We start from the raw sequence: 24,259 nt of genomic DNA on the forward strand, positions 1-24,259 counted from the left end.
GCATGTCTACAAACCCCCCGAGAATGAAAAAAATCCATTCTGCCCCTGTTTTGATTTCTCCACCTTTCTGTAAATGTGTCTAAAATGAGCCATTTCAGACTTCCGTGTTTTTGTTACGTAACAACAATATCCGGTCTGTCACGGAGTCAGAGCTCGGAGCTTGTTCAGCCCATAGACTGTATAAAATAATACTGAATCCCCCCTCCGTTTTTCATTACCTGCACAAATGTGTGCTAACAAGGAGCTTAGGAGGGAGGCATGCTAGTTGTAGGCTGTCTTAATAAACACAAAGGTCGGTTTTACTCCCCACGTCTGCAGATTTGAAGATCTAGTGGATGATTTTTATTTGTCATGGATAAGTGCTAGCGCTAATTAGCATAGCCACATAGCTACATGTTCATAGCTGTAGCTGTAGCTGTGTACCAAGACACACGTCGACATACTGTCAAATAAAACAACAAGAAACACTAAATCTGTGACCAATCCTTCAGAAAGGTCCCGCTGCCTTTCTGGCAAAGGTCGGTTTTACTCCCCACATCTGCAGATTTGAAGATCTAGTGGATGATTTTTATTTATCATGGATACGTGCTAGCGCTAGTTAGCATAGCCACATAGCTACATGTTCGTAGCTGTGTACCAAGACACACGTCAACATACTGATAAATAAAACAACAAGAAACACTAAATCTGTGATCAATCCTCCAGAAAGGTCCTGCTACAGGCGCCTCTCCGTCAGGATCAGATTCTGGATCAGATTCAGAGGGTTGAAGTAACGTGATCTCTGAGCAGCCGTGTATATTCAGCCAACATGTAAACATTAGATCAATGTGCTGGAGAGCCGAGACACATCCACTTCCTGAGGGGGCGTGGTCAGAGAGAAAACAGACTGTTCTGAGGAGGACTAAAGAAGAGGGTTTTTCAGGCATGCCAAAATCTGATTTCAAAGTGTTTTTTTGAGCATAAACTTTAAAGACATGTTTTGGGGACCTCTTAGACCAATATATATTGATGAAAAAAGCGTGATATGTCACCTTTAATGAACTACCTCCCAAACGTCTGCAACAATGATTTCACCATACTTAACATTTAAATTAAGTGATTTAAATATGCTATACATGTTTGAAATGATGGATGCTGACAGCAAAGTACAGACTTATTTAAACAGAGTCCATATTATCAGAACTCTGACACGAGAAATTTCATAACTCCTTATTTTACATTCACCTCGCTGTTACAAACCACCTACATGATATTTAGAAAGTTTCACAGTTTCTTACATAACAAACAAAAAAAGCATCCATTTACAGTCAAAGTAAGGTAGTTGCCGTCCTTTAGCACAAAATGGATCTATCTGTGGGGGTTGAACAAGCTGCTGGCGGCTATTAGAGGTTGACTATAGTTTGTGCTTACAGTAATGTGACTAAAATTGTAAATGGCTGAGGCTTTTTCAAATGGAAGAATATTTTCCTACAGACTGAATATAAATGATGAGCTTATAGGCTGTTCTGGATGCAGACTTTTTGCACACTCCTTCCCCTTATCTCGTTTTATGCTCAGTGGACACCTTTATGAGGCTACATGACTCCTATATATTGCCTTATTTGTGCTAAAGTACCATCATCTGAGCTTTCTAAAACAAAAAGGCTGTTAGGTGGACATCCTCCGAGGATGGATCAGAGGGGGAACGACTCTGCTTCACTGCCTGCCTTACACACTGCAGACCAGTCGCAACAGGGCTGTAAATGTCCCGCCTTGAAATAGTAGAATGTAAGAACCATAGACTGTATAAATAATGGACGTAGTATCTGTGACGTCACCCATCTGTTCCTGAGCGCTGTTTTGAAGCCAATAATAGGCGAGAGCCATATTGGTAATGCTGAACTCAACCAAACTTAGTGTGAGGTAAAGGGACGGGGTTTGAGCCTCCTAGCCAACAGCTATGTGATCCCGCATGCCAATCAAGTCAGTCATGTCCTTATTTGGGCAAAACTCGTAATCTTAATATCTTCTGAACCATCATGTTAGAAAAAAATCCCCCCCGTACAGTGTGTGCCAATAGAGAAATGAGCTATGTAGACCCAAGCCATTTTTTGTACCAGACTGTAAACATGTTTATTTCTGCTGCAAAGATCGTCTTCTTTGAATTGGTGTGTATGTGGTTTCCAGTGTTTCTGCAGCCAGCCTCAAGCAGATTCTCTATGAATTGCAGTTTATAACACTTCTGCATGGGCTTCACATTTTGAGACTGTAGATGCCGCTTGGTAAGAACCTACACATACGCCTGTCCTACCTTTTTAAAACATGATGCTGGCATCAAATCTGAAATGAGCCTGTAATAAAACAATACGTTTTTTAAGTTTCAACACTGTTTTCAATAGATTTGGGGTTTCAAATGATTTGCAAACCATCAAAATGTGTTTGCATAAGCATTTTAGACAGCATCCAAAATATTTAATACTCAATCCTAACCTTTATACAAGCTGAGTCAAAGAACAGGGACCTCCATGGATATTCAGGCTCCCTTTAAAAACGTCATGAACAATGTACGGCAAAAGTACATTTTTAGACTTAGTTTTTTAAAGTTGCTTTTGCTCCTGCCAAAAAGGCACTACCAGGGATCACATTGAGCCCAACAACCTAACTACCACCTATGTCTGGATATTTTTTGAGCCTGTCAGTCATTGGCCCTCAGAATGGTCCTTAATTTGCCTCCTCATACTGCGCCCCACACTCCAGCATTGATCCGTGTACCATGCAAGGCTTAAAACTGAATGTAGAGAGATGCCCCTTGAAAAATGGGAGCTAATTCTGGGTTTTTCTCAAATTTGAATAGTCAAATTTAACACGACACTTGAGTTCTGGAAAAAGTTCAAGCCAGAGAAGTGGCAGCACAGGCTTCCAAAAACAGATGCCTGCACTCAAGGTAAACATGATTCAAACATGCCTGATGCCAGATGACAACTTAATCTTTTTACTTGTGGTGGAAGCAAACATCCTGTAGGATATAACTGAACTTTACACCCTGAACCTGAGACCTCCCCATCTCCCTTCTTATAGCCATGATACTGAGCATCACAACACTCACTGACTCAGCTCAGCACTTCATATAAGCACAATGAATGTTCAAGTCTTTGAATATAAAGTCATGCCTGCAACATTGAAAATACTTCCACTGATTACTTGGCAGCGGTGCGACACATGCTGACACCACAGTCCAGTCTTAACTTCTCTGACCCGGACAGGAAGTCATTGAGCCAGCACTGGCATTAAGATTTCTCCTCACATGGGCTCAACAGAGGCCAGAGGTCAGATCCACTATCTGACTGACGCATCCTTCATTTTCAGACTCTCCCGCCTCGCGTGTTCAGTATCGCAGCATCATTTTCTGCCCGACAGATTCCTGCTGCCCCCGACATTCGTGACCCGCACCACCTCGGATAATCAACATGGTAAGACACCGGGGAGGAAGGGTACGGTCAAGAGGCAGGCTGACAATTATTTGTGGCATTTGTCTAACCTTTCACGGAGAAATCAAGTGAGTGACTGCCCGGACTACCTGAGTGGAAGCTGTTGCAATCATCGGCTTAAAGTTCAGCGCATCTTACACTGTGAGAAATGTCAGTCTTTAAAAAAAACCTGAGTCTTAATTAGTGTTTTTATTCTCTATGAGAATAGGAAGAATCTGCTCAGAGGGAGATTTTGTTAAAGCTATTTAAAGTGTGATTCAGATCATGCTGTAAAAACCTGCTAAAGTAAATCTGAGAAACTCTTCAATAGACGGAGGGAGAGTAAAGGCATAAAGGCCGAGGTAGGAATTAGAAACATAAATGTCTTCTTAGGTTGTATGTCTTAATATTCTTGACATTAAAGTGTCTGCTTTAACAGTGACGAGTCAACAGAACGCCTGCGTTTAAATCCATTCACAAAGTTAGAGGGATTAAAGTGCTTTAGGTTTATGTTCTGCCTGAGCACACAGAGTCAATGAGAGCCTCTTCTCTTTTAGATGAAATGACTTTATTTTAATGACTTGTACAATATGAATGAGTACAAAAGTATGAATTACTCGATTTGAGAGTTTAAGTACACGGGTCCATCCTGCAGCAGCAGCAGCAGCAGCTCGGCTTGTGTTTTGTATGAACACTCACAGCTGGGATCTGCTCGGTACTACATGTATGTACAATGGCTACACAGCAGGAGTCCTTACAGCGTGACCACTGGGAGGGAAATACACCTGAGATATGAGGGTGTGGACAATGACACATCGAGTAGAGTCTCAGTGGTTTATCTTTCGGCCGCTCCTTTATCTGTGCACACCTGGTCTGATTTAGCAGATTGACTCGCTTCTTTAAATAACTGGAAACCATATGTTCCATGCAACCTATAGTGTTAATTAATAAAACTTATGTTTGTTTGGAAGACAAGTGAGGAAACATACAGTATGTACAAATAAAAATACATATGTATTTTTACTCTATTTTGGTGCTGGCTCTGAGACAAGAAAAAGATGCCCACTGCTGCAGAGAGCTGGGGCTGAATGTCCACTAATGGGACCTCCTGCTTGTGTTCCAATAAACCGGGCTGGCTGTGTCTCCAGTGGGAAGGGATCAGGTCTTTATCATATATCTCTAAGAGACTTCTAAGAGACCTCTACCACCCTAGAGGCCTGCAAGGCTTGCAAGGACAGCAAAACACATAATTACTCAATCTGGTAACAATAATATTTCTACTGCTATCACGGTTTCATGTTAGGGGTCCTTCTTTGGGATGCCATGTCACTGAACACAATGTAATGCAGCAGTAACAGCACAGGGTGCTAACTTTTCAAATAAGGTCTCAAAATGTCATTAGTTATGGACCTGAAATATAGTGATCTGATTAAGTCGTGCATGTTCATGTATCAAGTGTGTAATCAGAATACAACTATTTTGACATGTGCAGAGTTGTTCCCCTGGTGCAATTTGCCAAATGGCAGCAGAGGAAGCCGTTCCTTCTGCTTCTTCCTGTTGTAACAAATACTGCTGTCACTGCATCATTGCATGTAATGTGTTATGAACAATTTTTTTTTTTTTAATTAAATGTTTTGTCTTCAAATTGCTCCTCCACACCTCCCCTCCCTGTGCATCCAAGATATCATTCTCCACTCTCTCTCATCCATGACTTTGGATGTTGAGACATTCATCAGTCCTCACTTCTTTTGAAATCTCCAGTACAATACAAGTTAGCTACCTTGATGTTATGATCCATTCAGTAATAATAGAAGCAGATACTTGTCACGTCCGATGGAGCAGACGTGCACAGTAAGTATTGTATCAGGAAGTGATGATCAGATCAAGAGTTGGATGGATATAGACCCAGGTAACAAACGGGATGAGTCACCCCTCTTGACCGGAGTGACATTTCTTTCTGAAAGAGCTTCATCGGATCTTCTGAGTGAGGTGTTTCCATGAAGCCTTTTAATTCTGATCAAGCTACTGCACTGATTAGTAGAAATCCTTGTAAACAAAGCTTTTGCAAAACTATCTGTAGTTCTTTTCTTTTCTAAAAAAAAAAAAAAAGTTCAGATTATAAAACTGCTAAAAACACTGAAAAAAGCAGTTTCACATGACACAGCTTTTTGTTCAGTATCCAGGATTTCAAAAACACGGCGAGGTGGACTGCTGCCAGCAAATGTTTATGTGTTCAGCTTGCTTTTTCAAAGACTCCACCGAGTCTTTATCGCTCACAAGGCGTTTATCTACAGTAAAACATTTGCTAAGATCTCAATGGTTGTTCCCGGAAAAACAAACATCAAAACCCAAAAACACACTACACATATCGCCGCTTCTCATTGAACAAAAAGTGTTTGTGCTATGTGCCTCGCCAGGTTTTTAGAAGTTGTGAGCAAGCTTCTGCTGACTTTTTGCTCCCTGGCTGATTAAAAATAATTCTGTGGTTTAAGTGATGTAGTTTAAAACACATTAATGTGACTTTAAAGACAGAAAAACAGGCGCTTGAAAATGTTTTGGGGCAATTATGGGACGCTGAGATAAACATCTTTCAGGTAAAAACATGAGACTGATGATTCAGACTTTAAATCTGATTTTGTAGCACTTATCTGCTTTCTGAGAAATCATCTTGAATTGACTTTTACACACAACACATCATCAAAATCACTGCTGCCTATTTGTGCGTTGGAATTTTATCACATTTTTGCTTAATGTTAAGAGTTCTTCTCCTAATGAACGGTAAACAAGAATGTGTTTCCTCATCAAACCAGAGAGAGGAGAATCAGTCTAATTCAAGGCCCTCACATTTTCTAACAAACAGATAAACAACTAAACAGCAGCCAACAGTCCAGACATAGTTTTTACTGACTCGTGTGCCTCTTCTCAATCTGTCAGTAAAAATGAATTCATTCCAATTAACAGCATCTTCACAGAGCGCTCTGGTAACAAGCCGGGGCTCGTAGTGAGAGACTCGCCCCTCGGTGACCCCTAATGAGCCGGCAGCCTCCTGCCAGAGGAAGCTCGGGCTGCTGCACTTGTAATGAGCTGCTGTTTGTGCTACAGGCCTTTCAGATGAGCCATAGAGCTGTCATTCGCACCGCAGTGCACGAATGACTCCAGCAAATGATGCAATTCTTTGGCGACTTTAAGGACAATGCATGCCTTAGGTGATGAGTTATACTGTTACAACTTTAATTCAGCGTTCGGAAAGTAAAGTCAAGAACAGTTTCGAGATACAAGAGCGGTTTCTTTCCTCGCTGATGAGCGGTTCACTCAGTCACATGGTGTCAGGAACAATCTCTGCTTAACAACCTCTTGACATTAACACCAGAGCAGGTATATCATGATTTATTAACCTGCATAACAAGCAACAGATCACAGGTACAATCTGTGCAGAGCAGAGAGTGTGATGTATCAGAAATGACTGTTTTCAGCACAGTTATATTTTAATCCTGCAGGTATCCGAGGGGTACAAGGAACTGGCCAAGACCTCAGTCTGGGCAGCTTAATCACTAATGAGGAGGACAAGTGCATCTCTAATTATTTATTCTTATTGTCAGGATTAACCTCATTTTTATCATGCAGCTATCATCACTACATCAAACCCAAATGTATGCATGCTATTATAATTTATATACATCTACATAAAGTAAAAATAACCAATTTCATTAACTATATTATTTCTTTATGTGTATTAGCATTTTTAGCACTCATCGCAGTTGCTGTGTGTTACTTCTAATTAAATATTATTTATTTATATTTTTCATATTAAGTTCATTCTGTAGGACTGTAATGAGTGGTTTAATGTTAATGCTGCCAGGTGCAGCTTGTTGTCCTTGTTTCTCTGCATGTATCTCTATTTTAGTACATGCACTTGGGGCGCAGGGGGAGGGAGGGGGTGGAAATAACTAATTGAAATACTGTTTCCAAATGATTATCCTTCATTCTTTAACTTTATGTCTTCTTTTGGGAAAACTGTGATACTGGTTAGGTAGCTCAGTTGACAAGTCAAAGTGAAATGCACTTCGTGTCCAACAGATTTAAAATACCATCAAAGTACTTGAAGCTACCACCTACGAGCAAAGCATACAGGTGCAGCTGATCAGACTGAACTAAACAGCAAACAGGACAACTTTCAGAAACAAGAGATGAAGGGAGAGTGCTTGGAGTTCTTGGCATCATCACAATTAACATAATCAGTAAATAAAGAGAGCAATATTTAAAAGTTGTAATTGTACTCTAAAAACAAAGAGACAGAGAGACAGCTACCAAAGTGGAACTCCTGAAAAGTGCAGATGCTGTTGCATTAATGAAGGATCACTGGACATCTGTGAGTAATCCACATTATCTCGTGTCCAATATGTCACGTTACTCAGTTCTCAACACTCAAAGTTAACGTAGCTGTGGGATATTTGTGTGTTATTCACTTTACTGAAATGTGCTTTACATTTTGTACATGCACTCCTGCATATCTTGTATCATGCAACAGTGTTAGCCTCAAAAATATAAAATAAACACTGTATTTCTCAGAATAAGCACTATGAAGCTGCCTCCTGTCTCTATGTCATGGTTTCAGATCTCACTGGTGTATCAGTGCAGCATTTAATTGAATAATACACCTAAAAGTCAAGATTATAAAGTACATTTAATTGTGTTTATTTGATTCCCAAATCAAGACAGTGGTAAGAATTGCTTAATGTTGTTAATATAGATTGAAAACACTACGCTACATAGTGAATTAAAAATGCAATTTACTGGGAGATACTATTGTAAGGTAACCATTATCCCTGGTTTCTTAAAAAAATAATGATTTGACAAATACCTGCAAGTTCTGATCTTTATCATTTTCAGGTTTCCTTCTCACAGCTTGCACAGAATCCGTTTACTTTCAGCAAAGTGTGAAAAAAAGATCTGAAACTCTGCACACAGCTTCTGTTTTTGTGGAGTTGTTCTTTTTGCTCAGCTGCACTTTTGATTTCTCAGAGAACCGGAGCCGGCCAGTGACTGAGGAGAGTCCCTGAGGGCAAGTTATGTTGTTTTTGTGGGACACATACAAACTGTTTTTTTGGTTTACGGTATAAAGCGACTATTGTTGATTGTTGATCATTTGTTGATTAAATATTTACTGATTTAGTCAGAGTGAAAAATAGAGGGGTCAGTCATAGCTGAAGGTGACAGACTCTAAATTACTTGTTTATCCAATAAAAAATCCCAAACTCAAATGCATTGATTTTATAAAGAGCTGTGACAGTCAAAGGCAGTAAATCCTCACTTTTTCCTCAGTGCAATTAAATAAACTATTGACTTAATGGCAATGCAAAAATGAATCATGCAAGTTTTTCTCCAGTCCTTCCACTGATTATCATTACTTACTATCCTCTCATAGAAACATGCCTTGTTGGCTGTAACACTCAAATTGCATAAAGTTGTATTAAGCTACTGGAACCAAAGCATCATGCCACACATGGTGTCACAATGTCAAACTGTGATAGCTCTCATTGAAAAATGCCCCCTGCTGTGCTCGTCTCTGATGCATGATGCATTACAGGACACAGTTGATTATCTTTCTCTCTTTCTTCTGATTTGTCTCATTACAGGGTTTGATGTGGATTGCTTGCATGCTCTCTGAGTGTGACTTATAGCTTTTGTGATGTTATCAGACACACATAGACGCCTGCCTGTGCAGAGAGGGAGGACGGCTATAACGTTGCACAAAGTTCTGAGTCTGGTTGCATCTCACTGACAGTGTGCAGAGCTCGATAAGAAGAACCTGAACGCGCGTGCCGGTTCCTACAGTTATCAGTCAAACCACGTGTCCCCCCCTTCACCTGTAAGTCCTTCAGCAACCGTCACCTCAACTCACAGTCAACATCGCAGGAACATCACATCGGCACTCACCTCCACTCCGGCACGCGCTGCGGGGGGGATTATTTGCAGAGGTGGACTGCTTCTCTCTCTCGCTCTCTCTATCTTCTTCCCTCCTGATGGTTAGATTGGCTCAGGCACCAGCTCCAACGCGCTCCACGATCCTGCACGACAGACAGAGAAACACGCGTGCCCGGGCAGGAGGCAGGCAGGCAGGCAGGCACCGCTGGAAATGTATACTGCAGAGAGCCGATGCACCTCCGCGCGATGTGTTCCCCCTCTCTCTCCTCACTCCTCGCACGTTCCGATTTCTTCTCCGCCTTCAAGCTCTCACACAATACAAACTTTGGGAGATTTCATGGGGGGGGGGGGGCATTGATTTCAGGGCTGTCGAAATTGCTGCCACATCCCAAAGGTGCCGTGGCTGTGGATGCTGCGCTCCGGTCTGCGCTGCTCCTCTGCTCCTCCCGGCAGCAGGCGGACAGGAGGAGGAGGGCGGCGCGAGAGCAGATTCGTGCGCTCCAGCGGTGCATGCGTGGCACGGACGGTCAGATCCCTGGATTCACCTGTCAACACAAGACAAAGTGTATCCTATTTAAATACTACTTCAAATGAGAGCGGCTCAAAAAAAGCTGTAACCCTGACACCAATGCAGGGGCGCTCATATGATTTTAGGGGCAGCCCATCTGTGCCCAAAGGACCCCTGAGAAGAGACAAGGGTGTATTTTCACACCTGGTATATTTCTTTAATTTAGTTGTATCTTTTTTTCCCCATTTGTAACAAATAACAAGGAAAGACAATTTAAATATTCCCATTGTGTATCTAATGCAACCAGTGATATAAGCCAGGGGTTCCCAAAGTGTGGGTCCTGAGATGTTCTCTAGAATTTTTTTTTAAGTTATCTAAAAACAGTACATTTGACCTATTATAGTAAAAAACATCAGAAAAAATAGTAGCTAAACTTGAAATAAAACCTTGAAATTAGAAAATGTTATGAGCCTTTCTTTGATGACTCCTAAGTTTAGGGTTAGTGAACAGTTAATTATCAAAAGCATCAGTAGCAGTGGATTAATTCATAACAGCACAGGAAACACAGCCACATGCTCATAGGTAGGCTAATTTTCTGCAGACCAGCTAAATTAAGCTACATTTTGGGGGTCATGAGTCTTTGGCACCTATATTTTGTGGGTCACGGGTCTTTGGCACCTGTGTTTTGGGGGTCACAAGTCTTTGGCACCTATTTTTGGCGGGTCACAAGTCTTTGGCACCTATATTTGGCGGGTCATGAGTCTTTGGCACCTGTATTTTGGGGGTCACGAGTCTGAAAAGTTTGGGAACCCCTGATATAAGCCACAGTGAAATTAACTGATTGTCCTTATCTACTGAACACATGATAGGACAACTGTGTGAAATGTGTGTATTTTACCTTACCTACCTATAAGCAAAGACACATTTTGTTTAACCTTCATTTATAAAAGGGACCTGATGGAGCAGGTTGTCGATAAACATGGAGGCTCTTCTTCATCATGTGTTCATTAAGTGTGTTTTCATTAAGACTAAGCTGATACGGACGTGCTGGACTCCAGCGGCAACAGCTACTACTACTAATACCACTACTCGTCTCATCACTATCATTGCTCTCTCTCTCTTATTCTTCTCTATCCCTCTTTCCAACCCAGACTAAGTCGAGGCAGATGTGTGTCTAACATGAGTCTGGTCCTGCTGGAGGTTTCTGCCTGTTAAAAGGAAGTTTTTCCTTGCTGCTGTAACTTGCTAAATGCTGCAAAGTGCTCTGCTCATGGTAGATTAAGATGAGATCAGACTGAGTCCTGTCTGTAAGATGGGACTGGATCTTATCTTGTCTTGATGTTGGGTAAATAATTTAACATATAGTCTAGACCTGCTCTGTTTGTAAAAGTGTCTCAAGATCACGTTTGATGTGATTTTGCGCTATACAAATAAAGATGGATTGATTGATGGATGGATGGATGGATGGATGGATGGATGGATGGATGGATGGATGGATGGATGGATGGATGGATGGATGGATGGATGGATGGATGGATGGATGGATGGATGGATGGATGGATGGATGGATGGATTGATTGATTGATTGATTGATTGATTGATTGATTGATTGGTTAGTTGGTTGATTAAGTAAACTTTGGTCAAAGAAACAGACATCCACTTTGTCTTTCCTTGCAAACAAACACAACACAGAAATATAACAGCTGAAGAAAATATCAAACCATACTTATATCCAGCCTAAATAGAGGTCTAGAGGACTTAATGGAGGTTTTATTCTGGGTCGCCTTTCAAAGGCTTTTGTTGCCTTTCTGTTTTGTCGAAGGAGATAACAGAGAGAGTGAAACCTCTCTTTTTAGAGGGACCACTAAGAATCCACCCAAAGACCCTGAACCCCAGATTAGGACACATCTAATCCCTCTGACCATTCTTTTTTCCTTCAACTCATGCAATTTTGTTGTTTGTTTTTTGTCCTGTAACTCACAAATAAGATCCATACATGTGAGTCAAATCCAAATGAGAAATGTGATGATGCACTTTACACTCCACAACATTTCAGAGGCCAATGTTTTGTGTTGTATTGTGTTCTTTTATCTCTATATTGCATGAGACAATTTTTTATTTTTTTAAAGTGTCCCATAAATCCAACGACACATGTTTCTTTGTTATTAATTAAATCAACAACATGAAATTAATTACATCACATCATCTCCACTTCACCAGCAGCTGCACAGCATTAGAATACAGCGGACACATTAATGCATACATAATGATCCGTTATTGAGTTTAATGCACATTCTGAAAAGGGGGCGGTCTGTATGATGAAAAGAGACACAGCTGCTCATGCTTTTATAATTTCACTAAAATCTGCATTCACTCATGATGAGAGCTATACGTCTGATTAAAAACTGTGAACTGATTAAACAAAGAACAATCTCTGTGTTAAAAGATGCTGAGGCCCTTTGAGATGATTGATGATGATCATCTGCTGCTGTGTGGGCTCATGATCAAAAACATATGGTCCAGTTTTCATACAAAGAATATTAATAAGTGCACCCCAGTGATTTCATATTCACACTTCCTCCTCTGATTTATAAAGTGTTGATGATATCTTTTAAAGATTTTGCATTATTGAGTTTAATTTTCATACATTCATGCTCTGAATAATGTAGAGATATGGTAAAGGAATCACAGAATTAAGTTGAAATAAAACACTTTGAAATCTTGAGAAATGCATTAAGCATGAAAACAAAAAAAGGGGTATTTGTATCATTTGTGGGTTTTATTATTAAATGTTTATACTGTACATCTCCTCAGCCTATAGCCATGGAACTAGATGCAATAACTGCAACATATTTCGTGTCTGAATAAGACATGATCAAAACAGTCCTCTGATATTGCCTGTTTGTAGATCAAACTGCTAATCTGAGACATACTGCACTCTCAGTTTAGATTTATGTTGGTTGCCTGTTCACATTACTTCTTAAAAGCAGCCCTGCATCAGATTTCCTTGTGAAATGGTCCATGGTGAACTGGCTCGGCCTACATCACATGCAGCACAATGTTTATGGAAGTAGAAGGTTTCATGTTGAAAGTGTTGTACAGCAAAAGATGTGGAATGTAAAAGCAGAGGATAGTGAGGAGGAAGAAGAGGAACAAGATGGACACAGTTTTAATGGTGGATTTTTGAGCGCTAGTGACAGCCCACTCTTGTCCTGTCAGTGTAGAACTGTGACAAGTGCTGCTCGAGAGTGACGTCAAAGTCTCATGCAATCTGACCTGGTCGTTCAAACTGAGGTCACTTTTTAAATATATCTGATTTAGGACCACCTTTGAAATAGATCAGATTCCATGTGACTTGTGCCGCTAAAGGTCAGATCTGAGACGTATAAGAGCCAGAAATCAAATTCAAATTTGGTTTACGTTACCTACAGTGAGGACATGGTCTGTGTCTGAAAATCTACACTCCATGTTTTTCTCTATCTCACTCTGACATGCCTCTCTATTAGGGATGGGCAATGATTTTCAAATATTCAAATATTCATTCACATTGTAAAAATCGAAGAGTTACTTTGAATATTTTCTCATTTTAAAAGTACAATTTATCATCGTTTTTACCCTTTGCCTGGTTGTAGTACTGCATTCCCGCCTGACGGTGGCTATATAGCTGTTTGTTAACCGCATTAGCAAACAGAAGAAGAAGAAAGGGGGGAGGGGTTATTTGAATAATAGTCGAATAGATGCCAATGAAGTCAAAGAATAGTATTTTGGCTTGAAGTGCACATCCCTAATCTCTATCATGATTTTCCTGCGATGATCACATCTTCTATAATTTCTAAACAAGACTCTCATTTCTGTTCTAACAAAAATAACTTGATAATCTTTTAGTTATTTAAATCCTTGTATAACACATTGGATGTATGTACAGGCTGAGGTACAGAAAACAATCAAACAGTTATGAATAAAAGGGCCGGGGGTTATAAAAGAATTGAGTTCAATTTAAAAAAGATTCTGCATATGTAAAGGTTAAGATGCCAAATTCATAATTCAATAGATACATTTTAATTTCTCAATGAGAGGTTCATCTCTGTAGGACCGTTTATGTGTTGTCGTCTGAGTCAAAGACTATCAGTTGCAAAAACAGATCCTTTAACCCTCCTGATATGTTAATTTCTTAGGGACAGCAGTAATGTTCCTGGGTCAACTTGACCCGGGACATATTAAATGATCGAAAAGTGTCAGAACCACAAAAAATCCCATACACATTCATTTTAACTCCATTACTAACCATTTAAATCAAGATTTAGTCCATTGGTGTTCTTTAATTCTCACAGATCATGGTTCAATGAAGATAACTCACTCATTTTTTATTAAAATTAATGTTAAAACTGTTTTTGATGTACATAAGAAAGCCTTAAATATAAATACAATAGTTTTACATGACATAGATTTTTGTTTATTTTATTTTTAATTTTTAATTTTAATGAACTGATATTGATAAATTAACACGAGACTCCTCTTCTGTCACATGCTGCCCAGATTTTTATGCTACATGTAGCTGGTTTGGAAGACATATATTGCCTAAAATAGACTTTAAAATGGGTCAATTTGACCCGCAACATAACAGGAGGGTTAAGTCAATGCATTTTGATGTCGCCAACAGGAATTAGGTTGCAACCATTGCAGCCTGTACTGCACCTGCAGGCTGAGATAATTAACTGAATTAATTTCACTGTTTTCTGTAATTGCAAGTTATCATTTAAACCCCATAATATGTCAGACAGATAAATAAATAAATAAATAAATAAATAAATAAATAAATGGGCCCCAAGTCTCTAGATGTACAAATGTACCCTCTGATGAATGAAGAACGATCCAGTGTGAAATATGTCAGTGTCTGTGTCTAATCACGGGCGTCCATGGTGGGCCCATTAAGTCAAGCTTGTTAGAAAATTTGAGTTAAAATGACACCGCAGTAATGTGAGCAGTCACACAGAGGGGAGAGTGGGTACCAGCTCACGCTCCAGTTGAGGTCATATTTGGGCTAAGCTGTTTATATGCATATTCATATCCTAATCACAAATACCCCAGCATACATAATTAAGCTGAATACTTTGGATATTATTATGGAAAGAGAACTCAGTGTGACCACAAAAAATAAGATTAAATAGGATACCCTGGGTAATATGAGCCTACTCCAGCTCATAATCGTGATGGGAGCTTATACCAGATGGGAAATGGTGTTTTCATGCCCCAAATGGAAATGATGAGCCTCCTGAATTATATTGGGATGTAAATGTGCATAAAAAGGCCTTCATTATAAAATATAGCAGGGTGTCATTATTGAAGTCAATGTTTACTTAAGTTATTGACGACACAAAAAGTAAGCCAGACACTGTTTTGACACCTTTGTGCATTAAATTGAGTTCCTATAACCAGAAAGACTGCCAGTGTTTTAGACGTTATGGTAAGTTTATTTTGACGGCGGTATACAGGCATGAATATTTTGATTTAGGAGCATTTCATAAATTCATAAACCTGTTCATTCCCAGTGGACGTCTGGAGCTTCAGCGTAGAGACACACTCACTAGACCCAGTTTTATTTTCCTGACTCTTTTCCATCCACGGTGCATCAAACTGAGATGGTGCACTTTTCTGTCTATCTGAAGACTGTATTTGCTGCTAGCAGAGTGTGGGTTAAGATAAAATGAACTTTATTGATCGCAGGCTATGACATGGAAGTGCCACAGCAGCAAAGAGGAAGAAATAGAAAATGAAATCAAAATTAAATGACTTAACTCTGCGACAAATAATACACATTATTCTTCTCCAGTGAAAAATGAATAAACTATTTTAAAAATAAGAAATAATTAAAAGGCCAAATTTAAAGTATATTTAGAGGACGTTGCTAGTTGGCTAGCAGAGAACATTAAAATAGCATAACAAGACATCTTCAATGTTAACATTGGTTCAAGCACTGTGCAAATGGTGCATTAAATTTAGTTGAGTTTAAGCTGCTCATTAAAGTATTATTGATGACCCCCTCTTGTGGTGTTTTTTGGTGGATGGCTCTTTAATGAAATACATTTTAGGTCACATGGCGTTGTTTCTTTGAATGTTTTTTCTCTCATGTCTTTTTACATCCTGAGCACTAACCTGTAAATAAAGGTTGAAATTCTGGTTGAAATCAGGTCTGAATACCCAACCATTTTCAACCATCTACAACTCCAGTTCCAAAAGAGTTTGGATGCTGAATAGAACTTTGATTAAAACTGTTTTTGCAAATCATTAAAACACAATATTTACTTAAAAACACTGTAAAGACAACACATCAAATATCAAAACTGAAAAGGTATTGTTTTAGGAAAAATGTACTGAATGGCAGTTTGGGCTGGAAGAGTATGCAGAGAAAATCCATCATAGACCATATTATCTAGGTATGTTAGTCCGACTTTGAGAAAGTTTTACGTTGTGTTATTTCAATCGGACTTTCTCCTTTACATTTATTTTAAAAGTTCATTTTTAGACGGACTTTCATTTTAGCCATTAAATGTTTAAGATATGGGGCGCTGGTGGCCTAGTGGTCTAAGTGCCCCACATATAGAGCCCACAGTCCTCGTTGCAGGGGTCGCCGGCTCGATTTCCGGCCGGTCGACCATCTCCTGCATGTCCTCCCCCGCTCTCCACTCCCCACATGTTCCTGTCTCTCTTCAGCTGTCCTATCAAATAAAGGCAAAAAGGCAAAAAAATATGACTTAAAAAAATAAATATGTTTAAGATATGACCTGAAAACCTGCCCTTAATGAGTGTATGAATGTACGATCAATCTTGTGACTGAATAACATGTCTTTGTGAAATCTTTTGCGTACAAAGAAGTTACATCAGCATCTACAAACAGATGTTTATTTACTAATAATAATACATAATACATTTTATTTATATAGCGCTTTTTCAAAAACTCAAAGACACTGTACAATTGTTAAAATCAATACAAGCAAAATAAACAAATAACAAATAACACAGATCAAACAAAACAACACAACAGTACAATCACAAATGAAAAGCTAACTTAAAAAGGTGAGTTTTTAAAAGAGATTTGAAAGCTGAAGGGTCAGAGCAGTTTTGTATATGGGAGGGGAGTGAGTTCCAGAGGGTGGGGGCGGCTACTGAGAAGGCTCTGTCCCCCCAGGTTCGGTGCTTGGTTCTGTGAGGTGGGGACAGGAGGTTGGCATGTGAGGAGCGCAGGTTATGGGAAGGAGTGTGATGGTGGAGGAGGTCAGTGAGGTAGGAAGGGGCCTGGTGGTGGAGGGCTTTGTGAGTGAGGAGGAGGATTTTAAACTGTATGCGGTAGGGGACGGGGAGCCAATGAAGATGTTGGAGGACGGGGGTGATGTGGTCACGGGAGCGGGTGCAGGTGAGGAGGTGTGCAGCAGAGTTTTGAATGTATTGCAGTATGGAGGACTTTGGATGATGTGCCGTACAGGATGCTATTACAGTAATCTAAACGGGATGTGACGAATGCGTGGATAAGGGTTTCTGCGGCAGAGAAAGAGAGGAATGGACGGAGGCAGGCTATGTTTCGGAGGGGGAAGAAGGCCGTTTTAGTGAGCTGGGTGACGTGGTGTTGAAAAGAAAGGTTGCTGTCAAAAATGATTCCAAGGTTACGGATGTGAGGTGCAGGAGATAGAGTAGAGTTATTTAAAGTGAGAGTGAAATTTGGAATGGGATTTGTGAGGGACTTGGGGCCGATGATTATGAGGTCGGATTTGTCGTAGTTCAGTGATAGGAAGTTGGTAAGCATCCATGTTTTTATTTCAGAGAGGCAGTTTGTGATAGTGGAGTGTGTTACAGTGGTTATGGATTTGGTGGAAATATAGAGCTGGATGTCATCAGCGTAGCAGTGAAAATGAAGGCCATGTTGACGGATGATGTTACCAAGGGGGAGCAAGTAAATGATGAACAGGAGGGGACCTGTCACTTTAAGCAGTTTCAACATGTCTTAAATTTAACGAATGTTTACTGGGTTGTGTTTGTTTTTGCTGCTGCTCTCTTACAGCCATGTACTAATGTTTAAACACAATCTTGTGCATCACATCTTATACCTCTTAAGAGCCAGAGAGTACATCTGAGCACTTAAAAGCAGCCTGTTAAACCTGTTTCTTAGTGCAGGTAACAATAGCAACAGTATGAAGTGAAGCAGGTCCAAATGCTTGATATAAAGAGCATCAGTGTTATGTTGTGCATTAAATCATTTGATGGCTCTTTGGAAACTCTTTAGGGCAGTGAGACATAATGTGAACAGAAACATCCTGGTAAGAGGATGTTGGTATGAGTAATGGTGTCTAAATATTGAACATGTGACCACAGTGCTACCTTAATGGAGGCCCAACTTCACTCTGGATTTAGCTCTGTTAGGGTCTTGGACAAACTTAGAGAGATACATCTACAAGATATACCAAGAATCAAAACCTTCCTTACCTGTTGTTGTGGCTCCTGGTTGTGGCAGGACTTAAAAGACTGAGAGCCAGCAGAAACCAGAGACTTGAAGATGATCCCTAGTCCAGAAACATGACTCAGAAGTCTTCTTCTTACTGTTTCTTAATGTTGAAATACTTATCAACAAATGCCATTCACAAAAACCCTCACATGCAAGAGGATCCCAAACTGTCAGTCAAAAGGCTGCATGGATCAAACAGCTTTTAGTATTTCCTGGTCAAACTACACGTCTACCTGCTATAGGTGAAAATTAAACAAACAATCTAAGCTGTGAGGACGTTTGTAACATTAGTTTCTCCTTTCATGTGTTAACATGTACATTAACTCTCTAAATCCAGTATTCAGGCAACAATTCAAGATAAGGCTGGAGGGAAAAACAAATTACAAAGAGACCAAAACATTGCTCACACCTCTTCTCCTGAGTCCCACCTGGTACAATCAACACTGCCAACACCTGGGGTGCGTTCAGCCTCCACAACATGTAGCCAAATGTTTCATGAAATGGAAATTGTAATGTGTTAAAAAAAAATATATATCTCCTGTGTACCTCAAAGCCCACCACAGATTGTTTCACACTGCTGTACACATTGTAACAATGTTTTAGTTAGACATGTCGCTCATCCCTGAAATTACAGCAGAATAGTGCAACTGTGTTTTCACACTGAACGTGCCCCTTTGGAGCAAGAGGGCATTCATGTGTGCGTGTTAATTAGAGCTTCAACCTCCACAGAGAAGTGGCTCTGGGAGAGAACAATGATTAAAAATCAACACAAACACGATCAAAATGAAACTAATGCCCGAGAGAAAACACTCCACATTGGATTAAAGTAGATCCTGATGCTATCTGATTAAGACATATGAACAAAACTACAGGGGATCTCTCCCTGCACCAATCATAACACATTTAAAAATTCCTTTATTCATACTTTATTTGCATTTTTTTTTTTTTTTTAATCTTCAGTGTTTGAATATTTTCAATGTATGGCACAGGATATATTTTACCTAAGAGTTAAGCATGCTGTTTATCTGATTTCATACTGAGGGCATTTTGGATACATCTATCAATACTCTTAATGACTCAGATCTTCTATCATCTTAATTAGGGGCAGCGTGAGACACAAATGGGGGGGGTCGTGAGTTGCTTCCAGAATGTTTCTTTTTTTTTTAAGTTTTCCAAAAATATTTATTAGCATTATCATTATTTGTTTATTTACCTTTTTTTGTTGTTGTTTATCTTCCTCTTTGTTTGTACTATTCACCATTATTATTTTGTTTATTATTATTATTATTTTGTATTTTGTTGTATTTATTTATTTTTCCTCTCTTGGTTGATTTTGTATTACTTATATATAATTTGTTAACTTGTGGCATTAAAGAAATACTGAAAAAATGCAATAAAAAAAGTTGATGACAAAGGTTATCTAAAAATAGTACATTTTACTCATACATATGAAAAAATATCGACAAAAATAGTAGCTAAACTTGAAATAAAAACTTGAAAATAAAAATTTAAGGAGTTTTCTGCCTTTCTTTTTGCCAGATGACTCCTAAGTTTAGGGATAGTGAACAGCTAATTATCAAAAGCATCAGTAGCAGCAGGTTAATTCATAACGGCACAGGAAACACAGACACATGCTCATATAGGTAGGCTAATTTTCTGCAGACCAGCTAAATGAAGCCACATTAAATCACTTTGAGGGACAGTCAGGGTCGTGACTCATCGGCACCTATATTTTGGAGGGGCCAAAATGTTTGGGAACCCCTGATCTAAATCACAGTGGCATGAAAATAAAAACACAAAGCTAACAAAGGCTTTAGTGAGAGAATTGCCCAAAACAATAAACCAATAATGACGTCAAAGCATGAGTAAAGAAACTTCTCTTCATGGTATCAAAAGTATTACAGACTCCAGCGGTACAATCCGACCAGATTCTCCTTCCCTGAGGTGCATAAAAGCTGCTCTCTTTTTGCTTACTTTTCCTCCTGGATTTGTATCTCGGGTCAAGACAGAGCTCAGGGGCTGCAGGGAGACTTAGGATAAGTCAGAGTGACAATTAGTGAAATGACACATCTTGACACGTCAGACCTCCAAACAGCCGTCAATGAATCACCGGAGCCTGTCTAGAAATAGCCATCTCAGCCTCAGCAACAGAACAGTCAACGCCAGTGTCAACTCTGATTTCACTCCTCACCTGGTTCAGTGTCCTCACTCCCTGAGCAGTGAATAATCCATTGCTGCGTCCACAGCTGTGTTCAACACTCGATTCTGATTGGTTTAATCACTGCGTACGGAAGTCTGTGAATCTGAGATTGGTTTGTTTTGAAAAGAGAGATGAGAACAGCAAACTTAGAGCAAAAGAAGTTAAAAGACACAAAAACTTTCAGCTAAGACAGAGAAATCGCCAAAACACTAAATGGTGCATACAATGAACATTAAACAGAGCACAGTATGATATACAGCACTGTTTAAACTGGTGAATGGAAATGAAGACATCACACCACATATCAGAAGAAGAACCAGAATCCGAAATGATCAAATCTTCCTAATCATAAATGTTCAACATCTCAGGGTTGAAGAACTCAAGTCTGACTTGAATACCACTTGTCAGATGGAGAGGAGGACTTTGTCTTATTCATTGATCCGGACTCTTTTATTGCTTTTGTTAGTTGTTTAGAGCAGTGTTTTTCAACCTTTTTTGAGCCAAGGCACATTTCATACATTAAAAAAATCCTGAGTCACACCACCAACCAAAAGTTTTACAAAATGACACATTTAGTCTCTCAATATATGAATCTATTTATCTGAGAGAGGGACTTCGGCTACTTCTTTCACTGTGTCAGGGCAAAGCATCTTATTTACAATAGCTTTTGCAGGTAGTATTATTGTCCCTGCCACAGTGTGTGGCTTTCTTAATTTGGCTAAGAGTTCAGCTACAAATTAGCTTTGAGAGCTCTCGCAGTCACCTTTGTAGTTTTTCTCAGAAAAGTTGTCTTTTTAACCACACCTATTACTCTCTTCATCCAGGTTAGAATTTTGTCCAGGGCCCAGTTTGGAGTTTCATTTTTCCTTTTTGAATATTTATCCATTGCTTTTGTACGTATACGTCTTGTCACATACACCTCACACACATCATTAATTCTATTGTCTTAAATTAACAAGGTGTGCTTCATTGCCACCCAGTGGGTGGGAAGCGCAGGTCAGTACATGGACGAGGACTGAATTACTCCGCCAGTCACTACACTGCAGGCACAGACGCACTACATGGCAAATTATTTGCAGGATATGAATAATACTTTTTTGGAATAACTAAGTGAAATTTGATAATATCCCACGGCACACCTGACGATCTGTCACGGCACACTAGTGTGCCACGGCACAGTGGTTGAAAATCACTGGTTTAGAGTACGGCCTTCATGATTTGTTCAGTATTGAGTAGCTAGCACGTGTGTTCACCTGAATGTGTGTTCACATGCCGTCTGGTTCAGAGACAATTCTTGCCATGATGAATAAAGCGGTATCACAATTCAAAAGTGCTGTTTTCAAAGACTGTAGTTTTGTTGCAAGCAATGGCAGGCTAGGTTTTAAGAAAAAGAACCAAGGAGGAGAAGATGAAGACAAGCTCAAACTTCAACAGGCCCACAAAAGTAAGAGAGATGAGGTACTTGAACTCCTGATAGGCAAGCCTGATTTCATATATTACCTCTGAGAGACTTTTGACAAGAAATGTCTGAGTGACATCATCAGGCTGTGCTCCAAAGTCACTGGAGTCCAGTTTAAGGACCTCTGCTCCCTTTGGACAGTGCAGGTGGTCCAGAAAGCAAACTGGGGCACATTCTTGGCAGTGAATTCTCAATCATGCCCTCAGGTCGGCGGTATTAGGTTCTGGTGAAGAAAACAAACCTCTATGCTAATTCTTTTATTCCTTCTGCCATAAGGCTGCTAAATGCACCAGAAGCAGAATAAATCGGGAACTACCTAGCATCCCGCTCTGCTGTACGGTCACTGGTTGTGGTAGTTGCTGATGTCACAACGTGTTATTCCATCATCCATCCATCTTCTTCCACTTATCCGGGTCCGGGTCGCGGAGGCAGCAGCCTCAGCAGGGAAGCCCAGACACTCCTCTCCCCGGCCACTTCCACCAGCTCTTCTGGGAGGATACCGAGGCGCTCCCAGGCCAGCTGAGAGACATAGTCTCGCCAGCGTGTCCTGGGCCTTCCCCGTGGCCTCCTCCCAGTCGGACATGCCCGAAACACCTCCCCAGGGAGACGCCCGGGAGGCATCCTCACCAGATGCCCGAACCACCTCATCTGGCTCCTCTTGATCCGGAGGAGCAGCGGCTCTACTTTGAGCCTCTACCGGATGTCTGAGCTCCTGACCCAATCTCTAAGGCTGAGCCCAGCCACCCTGCGGAGAAAGCTCATTTGGCCGCTCTATTCGCGATCTTGTTCTTTTGGTCACTACCCACAGCTCGTGACTATAGGTGACGGTCGGAACGTAGATTGACCAGTAATTGAGAGCCTTGCCTTCTGGCTCAGCTCCCTCTTCACCACGACGGACCGGTACAGCGCCCGCATCACCGCAGACGCCGCCCCGATCCGTCTGTCAATCTCCCGCTCCCTTTTCCCCTCACTTGTGAACAAGACCCCGAGATACTTAAACTCCTCCGCCTGGGGCAAAGACCCCCTCCGACCCGGAGAGGGCAAGCCACCTTTTTCCGACTGAGCACCATGGCCTCAGACTTGGAGGTGCTGATCCCCATCCCCGCTGCTTCACACTCAGCTGCAAACCGTCCCAGTGCGAGCTGGAGGTCACCGCTCGATGGAGCCAATAGGACGACATCATCTGCAAAGAGCAGAGACGGAATCCCAAGGCCACCGAACCGGAAACCCTCCGCCACTTGGCTGCGCCTAGAAATTCTGTCCATAAAAGTTATGAATAGAACCGGTGACAAAGGGCAGCCCTGGCAGAGTCCAACCCCCACCGGGAACAAATTCGACTTACTGCCGGCAATGCGAACCAGACTCTGGCTTCGACAATACAGAGACTGAATGGCCCGTAGCAACAGGCCATCCACCCCATATTCCTGGAGCACCCCCCAAAGGATACCTGGGGGGACACGGTCGTAAGCCTTCTCCAGGTCCACAAAGCACATGTGGACTGGTTGGGCAAACTCCCATGCCCCCTCCAGCACCCTCCCGATGGTGTAGAGCTGGTCCAGTGTTCCACAGCCAGGACGAAAACAACGTGTTATTTATTTCCTTACTTCCTTTACTGTATATTCTGTACTATGGACAGGTTGACTGTAAAACTGAATTGCCCTTCAGGGACTAATAAAGTATTCTGAATCTGAATCTGATAGCGTTACTGTCAGCTGAACATAGTCTAAGATGTCTGTCCAGTTCAAGTTCTGATGGGTAGTGGTTTCCCTGCAAGTATTTTGGAGTTTATTCGACACCTAAAGTGATCCAAACACAACAACATCAACAGTTTTGTCTCCTCAGTAAGAGATGCATGGTGAGAAATTAAGCACAACACACAGTAACAGTGCACAGTAACTTCCTTTATAATTTTAAGTTCCAGACTAGATCAGTCAGAATCTGATGTTAATAAATCAAATCAATCAATCTTAATCTCTACATCATCAAATCACAACAAATGTTATCTGAAGACTCTTTAAAAACGGAGCAGGTCTAGACCGTACTATATGTTCTATTATTAACAAAGACCCAACATCAAGACAGGATAAGATCCAGTCCCATCTTACAGACAGGGCTCAGTTTGATCTCATCTTAATCCACCATGAGCAGAGCACTTTGCAGAATTTAGCAAGTTACAGAGGCAAGGACAAACTTCCTTTAACAGGCAGAAACCTTGAGCAGAACTAGA

General features: G+C 40.6%; 1 protein-coding gene across 8 annotated transcripts in view; it reads right to left on the reverse strand.

Annotated features, from left to right (window-relative positions):
• LOC117813681 (alpha-1,3-mannosyl-glycoprotein 4-beta-N-acetylglucosaminyltransferase C-like) overlaps window positions 1-19,021 on the reverse strand; it is a 166,604-nt gene extending 147,583 nt beyond the window's left edge. For 4 of the 8 annotated variants that reach the window (XR_004631430.1, XR_004631431.1, XR_004631432.1 and 1 more), the window contains exons 1-2: window positions 18,355-18,776; window positions 9,384-9,916 (exon numbers count right to left, since the gene is read on the reverse strand). The gene's annotated coding sequence lies outside the window, so the exon portion shown is untranslated. The other 4 variants (XM_034684668.1, XM_034684666.1, XM_034684667.1 and 1 more) reach the window with 4 other exon arrangements.
• Window positions 19,022-24,259: the final 5,238 nt, after the last annotated feature.

The sequence above is a fragment of the Notolabrus celidotus genome, chromosome 6 (assembly GCF_009762535.1).
Source record: "Notolabrus celidotus isolate fNotCel1 chromosome 6, fNotCel1.pri, whole genome shotgun sequence".
In the NCBI taxonomy this organism is placed as follows: Eukaryota; Metazoa; Chordata; class Actinopteri; order Labriformes; family Labridae; genus Notolabrus; species Notolabrus celidotus.